Below are 8,896 nucleotides of genomic sequence, written 5' to 3'. Positions count from 1 at the left end.
GGGGGGGGGGGGGTCGAAGGAATGCCGGCTCGAGGGTCATGTGACACAATGGTGGGTTGAAATCAGCTGAGGAATCTTTGTGGTGGGGTGGAAGATGGAGGGGGGGAGCTTGCGTTCAGTGAACGTTTAAGCTAACGTTACCAATCCTGGACATGTGAACGTTTAAGCTAACGTTACCAATCCTGGACATGTCTCTGAGGCCCACAAAAAATAAAACTAGTCACTGACCCTGTCTRCTCTGTTATTCCTTTGTMTTTCCTCTGGCGACTGGGAAAGTGTTTTTTTCTGTTTCTGTCCATGCCTTATTCTGTCTTGAGAGCAGCACAAAGTACTGTGGAGAGCGTGAAGGTATAACAGCTCGGTATACTTGTGTTTGACCTCACTGAGCCCTCGTCTTCATGCACACATGCGTGCACACACACATACACACACACAAGGTAGCGTGTGCGGAGACAGTACGTTCGTAGGGGTTTGTATATCAGAGAGCCTGTATGTTAGCAGTTATTACCATGTCACATTGATTGAGTCTGTATGCTGTTGCTGTATCGGATGTAGTGTAACCTTTTTTTAACGGAGCAGCTAGCAAATTCTAGTGTATCTGCTAAACTACTTCAAATAACTGCAAGTCTGTTGGGTTTGAACTGGCTTTAGGGACAGCAAACTGWACACACCCAGCTTCTGATAGCAACGGGGCTAACATGCTTAGGGCTAACATGCTTAGGGCTAACATATATGTTTTGTTTGCATTCTGCCCTTGACTATTTACAGTCCTCATTAACATTATCTATTGTCAACAATGCTTGCTGTGATTAGGCTAATAAAAGCACTGTGGATTCTCCCTCTGTGAGCCATGCTGGAAGGTAGAGAAACTGTGTTTCAGAACAGCGACTCCATTATAGCCTCGGCCCATCCCCTCATTGCTGCACTGGCCCATCCCCTCATTGCTGCGCTGCAGGATACGTTCCTCCTCTCACTGCTAACCTCTTTGTGCTGGCTGTGTAAAATGGCACCCTTTCACAGGACTCCTCACCAGTTGATAGAATGCTCCAGAACAGTAACCCTCAGTCCAAAATATCCCTACACGGCCGACGTGGTGTGTGTGTGTGTGTGTGTGTGTGTGTGTGTGTGTGTGTGTGTGTGTGTTGTGTGTGAGTTGTGTTTGTGTGTGTGTGTGTGTGTGTGTGTGTGTGTGTGGGTGTGTGCTGTGTGTGTGTTGGGTAAACGTATTGCTTTCTTTCTTCTGTACTACTATAACTAAGTATAGCATAGATGCAATAACAGCAGCTGCCCGTGTGTGTGAGAGTGTGTCGTTAACTGGTAGCGCACTGCAGTGTGGGCAATCCTGGGTAACAAGCAGCCTCATCCATGTACCATGTGGCATACATAGCTCAGCCCTGGGTCAGACATTCTCACTACTAAGTTATTAACAGAGAAAGTCTAACATGTTTTAAATCTGCGTTGTCGATTCACACACAATGGTTCAGTGTGGTTCGAGGGGAGAGTCAAATGTAGCATTTCTTTTTGCAGCAAACACTGTGTTGGAGTTAGCGCTATAAGGTGTAGATTTGCACTGTAAAGGTCTAGTYCAGGTAACTGTTTCGTCTTTGAGGATTTTTCTGGGTCGCTCGACGGACTAAACTGGGTTTCTAATAGAAATCTTTGCTCGTCTGTTGCTGCTCGAGCTCTCTCCTTGTATAAAAAAGGGCAACCTATTTCGAGCCTCCGCCTCAGCCCTGTGACAAACAGTTTTATTTGTTCAGCTTGGTAAGCAAACAGCAGMGCTGAGGCGTCTCGCCCCGATCTGAAGCGTTGCAGTGCAGCGAGACAGAGCTGTCTGGCTACAGCTCCATTGTTGGATTGTGTCTCTCTCAGCCTCACAGCCCCAGCTTGCTCACGTTGCTTCCCTGGCACTGCACCGGGGCAGGCGGACATGCATGTGCGCGCACACACACACACAGGCACATGCACACACACACACACAGGCACACACACAGGCGTCAGGGGCCAGAGCCGCCTTAAGGTGGACTGGTTAGTTGGACATTCGGGTGTGTGTGTGTGTTGGTGTGTGTGTGGGTGTGTGTGGTGTGTGTGTGTGTGTGTGTGTGTGTGTGTGAACAAAGGGTTCTGCACTAGGGCTGTTCAGGTCGAGCAGACACTGTCGATGGCTTCTTTGCACCTTGCCTGGTGACGCCCATGATGCCAGGCAGAGCATACTGGTAGTGTGTACTGGGCCAGGAGTGTTCTTTGTGCCAGCATCTTTGCTCCAGAACACGCGGTAGCAGGAGTTTACAGTCTCCATTCCGCAGTTTCCGCCACTCCCTGGAAACACCCTTCGCTTGCTGCAGTTCTACTTGTAGGCTATTGGTGCAGAGCATTATGGGTACTGTTGTGCATCATGCTACTCAACTCTCTGCACAGGCCAGTGTGGAAGTCAATAATCGGATAGTGTGAGGAGAGTTGATGAGCTGTGCTGTAAAGCACTTGTGGGTAGTCTGTGAGCTGAAACAACAGGTATATGAGACAAGATTGCGCAGGCAGCCACAAATGGATCCTTGCACTACACTAGAATACGTGTGACCAAGTTCCAGTTTCAAGTTTTATTAGTCGTATGTACAGGATACACAAGGTACTGTATACAGGGTCCAATGAAATGCTTACTTGCAGGTTCCTTCTGGACAATGCAACAACAATAAGAAATAATACAAGATAAGAATACGAACATAAAGTAAATGGTTCAGTAGAATATAATKAAATGTATAGCATAAGTATAATAACAAAGCTATGAACAATAAAACCAGTTCAATCAAATTGTGGCAAATKAATACTACAGTTTTGTGATATGAAGTGGAGTGGATCCTGAGGATGAACATTTTGGACGGAGGGTTTTTGTTCTTGGACTAACAAGTGGGCTTGTCTGTCTCACAGTGCTCTCTCGCTCTGCAATCAGGACAGCTCAGATGTAGAATCACTCTGTTGGAGCCCACACTCAAAGAATTACAGCAGGGAACCTTTCTTAACGTGCCATTTAAGTGAAGGGTAATTACATTAAGGGCCTTTGTACACGAGAAGAAGACATAATGGTCTGCAAACAGAGAGATCAGGGCTCAGAGTCGAATGCTGGGCAATTTATTGTCAATTTGGACCATTTGAAAAACCATGGATGGAGCTCATTTCAAAAATCTATCTAGGTCGTTTTTAATTGTACCTTTATTTTACTAGGCAAGTCAGTTAAGAACAAATTCTTAATTTCAATGACAGCCTAGAAACAGTGGGTTAACTGCCTTGTTCAGCGGCAGAACAACAGATTTTTACCTTGTCAGCTCGGGGATTCGATCTTGCGACCTTTCGGTTACTAGTCCAACGCTCTAACCACTAGGCTTCTTGCCCCACTGTGTCTCAGTAACACTCATGTGCTGAACATTTTACAGGGTTTGGGTTAGCTCAAAAAATGATCTCCCTCCATTTACTGAAATGGCTATTCCAATGAAATAAGTGATACTTTATACCACACATCAAATAAGAGTGTCTTTTATATATCTACACGTAGTGACACATTAGATCTGCCGTATAAAACAGGGTGAACATCCTTCTCAAGGCCCTGCCAGAGAAAAGAGCATTCATTTAGCTAATAACATCACTGGTCATGTCATTAAGACGACACATTATTCTCTCGTTAGACGGAAAGCAATCAGTCTTTGAGCTGCTTTACTTGATCGTCTGRGTCTGAACATTCCAGTAGGCTGGCAACAAACAGAATTGGGTCTGAAGGATGATTTGCTGCAGCATGTGCAATACTTGGCCACTTGAAGAGATGTGTGCCTGCTGCAAATTCTGGTGACACTTTACATATACCTGCTGTTAACATATGCACACTGTGACATCGGGACCAATCGGGACCAGAGAAGCCAAGAGTCTGTCTTTCTTTCTCTCTATTTTTTAATGACATGCTCTCTCTGTCTCGCTCCCTCTCTCTTTCACTGTCTATCTCTTTCTCTCTCAGTGTATGCTCACACACACACACACACACACACACACACACATGGCCCAGCTGCGTAGCTAGTTTATTAGATAATGAGCAGGTAGGAGAGACAGTGTCGTCTACTTGGCCATCTGTGAGGGCGCCTCCCTGTCCAGGTTAAAGGAGCTTTAGGATTAAACACTCCCACCACGCTATGTGGATTAATCACTACTCAGGACTAACCTAATTAATCCAAGAGGGATATGTCACTAGTGTATGTCAACAGTCGCCACAGTCGCTAACAGTCTCCTCTAACCTCATAGCACCCCATTCCTTTGGTAGTGCACTACTTTTAGCCAGAACGCACCCTATTCACTTCATAGTGCATTACTTTTACCTAGAGCGCTCCCTATTCCCCATGCAGTCCCCTACTTCTGGCCAGAGTCCAGCATGTTTCCTATGTAGTGCACTCTAAAGGCTCTGGCCAAAAGTGGTGCACTGTATAGGGACTAAGGTGCCATTTCAGATATGGCCTGTTTCCTATGTGATGTGGAGGAAGAGGGAAGGCTTTYCATCCTCTTACTGCTTCTGAAGCCACACAGTGTCTCCTTTGACATATTCTGGTCAAGCCAGGTTTATCAACACCGAGAGGAGCCATGGAAATCCCACTGCTTAGAGTCAAGAGAAAGATGGAGAACGATTCTCTTTGTTCTCTTTTTTATTTCTCTCTCTCTTTGTCTTTCTCTCCTACTCTCTTTCTCTCTCTCTCTCTCTAGTTCTCTCCCTTTCTTTCTCTCTTATTTCTCACAGGCAGACATACAGACACAAACACACAGACAGAAAAATGAACACAGGTACAGCAACCAACTCTCTCCAGTCTCTCAGGTTTAACACTGAGAGGGGAATGTGTAATTATTGCGATTAATGGATAATAGGCTTTATCTTTGGATTCATCTACACAGGCGCATTCTCCTATGGCTATCCCAAAGAATAACCCTTCTGTACAATATAGCCACTATCTTGCATAGTATAAGCACTCCTTCTATTCATGATCTGAACCACTGTTATATCTGTTGCAAGTTGATCTCAAACCACATCCTTTATCATAGATACAAGTCTGGTTTAGATTATCAACCAGTCTGAATTGCCCTTATTCAAATATTTCAGATTTCATTTTTTTGTCATTCCCAACATTTCTTCAATTGATCTGATAAACTATTCATGTGATGGTCTGTTTATAAATGCTAATAAAGCATTATCAGGTACTTTGTGAACCAACATATCATGTGTGTGTAAACCATGAACGGTAACACTGCTTACAGCCAGAGTGTATAATGCTTCATTACTTGTTATAAGAATAATGAGCCCTAGGGCCCTGTTTTGCGTAATCATGTGACATGCCTGGACTTTATTTAAAGCTTTTTCATCAAACTGTCCCGTTTCCTTTTTATGTCAGATGGTCTGGATAATGTATTTTTATAATACTTAGAATATGTTATGTATTTATATGCTGTAAAAAAAATGGTCCGACTAAAAATAGCTGTTATTTAGTTGGAATCATTATGATACTATAATAACTCTCAGGAGTTATAGTCTTAACCATTTAAAAATAGCTGTTATTTAGTCAGAATCATTATGATATTATAATAACACAAAGGAGTTATAGTCTTAACCATTTAAAAATTGCTTACTAATGTTTAATAAACAATGACCTACAAAAATGTTCAGCAAATCATTAACCGGTGATTTATAAATTATCTATAAATGGCTTATAAATTAACGCTATTATAAAGTGTTACCATCATTTGCCTAGCAAAGAATACCCAAATTTCCCTTTTTGATGAAAAAGAAAGCAAGCTGTTGAATGAATTAGAACGTGTGATGAACGTCTCCTGTGTTACTGTGGGTCCAGTCAGATAGTGAACATACAGAAAATAAGACATTTGAAAGATTCATGTTATATGATCAATTATAACTAGCTAGTAGATCAAATCAAATGTATTTATTTACTACTATGAATGGTTAAAAATGGAGGCGTAAGCTACAATATGTACCTTATGATACTGTTAGTTGGTACGGCTGTTTTTTAATCTGCTGCTGTGCTTTTGTTACATAGTTTTTCCATACAGAATTAATAAGAGTTGGCAAGTGGCCCTTTTTCTCAGTTCTTTAAAAAGAAATCCCACATGCCACGCCAGTGGTGAGAACAAGGCTTTGACATGTCTGTCTCACACATATTATGTGTGAGTGGGCGTTTTTACAAGAACTGTCAAAGTTAACATTTACGTTATTTTGCAGACGCTCTTATCAAGAGCAACTAGGGTTAAGTGCCTTGCTAAAGGGCGCACATCAACAGACTTTTCACTTAGTCAGCTTGGGGATTCAAACCAGCAACCTTTTAGTTACTGGCCCAATGCGCTTGACCGTTAGGCTACCTGCCGCTCTAACGCGTTAATAACGCGTGATATCTTTAATGCCATTAAATTGTTTGATGTCGTTAATCACATCTCCATTTCTTCACCGCACAGACCATTTTAAGCACACGTGTTTCTGCATGGACCCCTTTAAGTGCAACACACAACACGCTCTGTGCAGTGTGCACACGGTCTCGGTAGAGCTGTCTGTCTCTGTGTTGCTCAAACATCCACTAGCTTCTTGATTCAACTAACTGCAAACAATGAATTGAATCAGAACAGGACATCATTCCATGTATTAACTGTTTTTGTTGTAATCTCAGGTAAAAAAAAATGTAAACAAATTATCCCAATTCTAATAGCAGCTTGTGACTAGTTCATGTTGAAGAACTTGGATCAGTAGCCTAGGCTAGATCTAATAGCTGTATTATATTTGACATGAACTCAGACCTGGCTGATCTGTTATTATTGTCTTCTGTGGAATTCATAAAATTTTTGGACAGGTTTAAATGCTCTTTGTTCTTTGTATCCATAGACCCAGTCGGTATTAGATGTGGTGACCCCATCTGGTAAAAAAAAAACCTGTGGTTACCCCGTTGGCTAACTGCAAAAACTGTGCTCACAGCAAAACAGAAATGTGCTCATTCCCAGTCGGTAAAATATAGAAAGTTGCCTGTGGGGAATACAACCAGGGTTACCCCATTGGCTTACAGAAAAACTTGACCTTTTTCAAACGCAATTTTCTTGTTGTCTGCTTGTTTTAGTCAATTACAAAACTACATTTAAGAAAAGTACAACATGTCTAAAGATGACTTTTCAACATTGCATGCTCCCGAGCGTTCTCACTACTTAGAAAAACATAATATTGTAGGCCTTCCCTCATGCCTCTTTTCATGACGATGCTAACAGCCACTTGAGTGAGTGAGTGCTAGCTATCTACTGACCGGAACATTAAGCTAGCTAAGACCAACAACACAAACAAACCGACTATACAGCTACAAGTAGTGAGTGGAGTTACAAACAGACAGTACTAAACAAGTTAAATGTCTTACCTGTGATTACATTTTTTCCACACACATAGCTACGTGTAGCCTACCACGTCCCCACATTTTCCACACTCACACACCGAATAGCCTGAAGTGTGTGTGTGTGTGTGTGCACGGAAGTGTTAACCTTCAAGAACTTTGATAAGACTAGGCCTACTTAAACAATGGGAGCATTAATAGCTGTATGTTACAGTGACTTTTGAGTTGTTTATGGTGAAAATGCTATTTAAACATTCTGATGTAGATCATTTTGTGTTGTTTATGGTGAAAATGCTATTTAAACATTCTGATGTAGATCATTTTGTGTTGTTTATGGTGNTATTTAAACATTCTGATGTAGATCATTTTGTGTTGTTTATGGTGAAAATGCTATTTAAACATTCTGATGTAGATCATTTTGTGTTGTTTATGGTGCCATTAAAAACCTTCTGATGCAGATTATTTTGTGTTTCTTTCCCTTACAATCAAAACATAGCATGCCTATAACTCAATGCACTGCTTTTTAAATGGAAAATTGTTTATTTAGGGACAAATTTGAGCAAATTCTAAATTGCAATTAAGGGATGCCATTAAGTTAATGAATTATTTTAATCGTTTGACAGCCCTAGTTTATACTGTACCCTAGTGAGTTAGGGGAGGGGTTAACGTCATTTAAAAAAATGACCAGTGATTGATGACGCTTTGACAGTGCATTATAAAACCTTTCACTTAAACTTTTAGATATAAAGATTTATAGGCTGGGAAAAAACAATGCCAAAATATCAAGTCAACCTTGATATTTTGAAAATGTTGTTTTAGTATAATTTTGTTAGATGTTGCCATATAGATGTTGCCATATAGATGTTGCCATATAGATGTTGCTATATAGATGTTGCTATATAGATGTTGCTATATAGATGTTGCTATATAGATGTTGCTATATAGATGTTGCTATATAGATGTCGCTATATTGTACACTGAGTGTTCAAAACATAAGGAACACCTCCTCTTTCCATGGCATAGGCTGACCAGGTGAATCCAGGTCAAATCTGTGATCCCTTATTGATGTTAAATCCACTTCAATCAGTGTAGATGAAGGGGAGAAGACAGGTTAAAGAAGGATTTTTAAGCATTGAGACATGCATTGTGTATGTGTGCCATCCAGAGGGTGAATTGGCAAGACAAAATATTTAAGTGCCCTTGAACGGGGTATGGTAGAAGCTGCCAGGCACACCGGTTTGAGTCAAGAACTGCAATGCTGCTGGGTATTTCACACTTTACAGTTTCCCGTGTGTATCAAGAATGGTCCATCATCCAAAGGACATCCAGCCAACTTGACACAACTGTGGGAAGCATTGGAGTCAACATGGGCCAGCTTCCCAGTGGAACGCTTTCGACACCTTGTAGAGTCCATGCCCAATGAATTGAGGCTGTTCTGGGGGTGCAACTCAATATTAGGAAGGTGTTCCTAATGTTTTGTACACTCATTGTATACCAAA

At 41.6% G+C, this 8,896-nt stretch overlaps 1 long non-coding RNA gene across 1 annotated transcript in view; it reads left to right on the top strand.

Annotated features, from left to right (window-relative positions):
- Positions 1–7,854, top strand: part of LOC111960092 (uncharacterized) — a 99,017-nt gene extending 91,163 nt beyond the window's left edge. Inside the window, exon 5 of the long non-coding RNA XR_011475022.1 lies at positions 4,735–7,854. This is a non-coding gene — a long non-coding RNA (uncharacterized lncRNA). The remainder of the gene's footprint in view (positions 1–4,734) is intronic.
- The last annotated feature ends 1,042 nt before the right edge of the window (positions 7,855–8,896 follow it).

The sequence above is a fragment of the Salvelinus sp. IW2-2015 genome, linkage group LG4p (assembly GCF_002910315.2).
Source record: "Salvelinus sp. IW2-2015 linkage group LG4p, ASM291031v2, whole genome shotgun sequence".
Taxonomy (NCBI): Eukaryota; Metazoa; Chordata; class Actinopteri; order Salmoniformes; family Salmonidae; genus Salvelinus; species Salvelinus sp. IW2-2015.
This window is presented reverse-complemented; position numbering and strand designations above follow the sequence as displayed.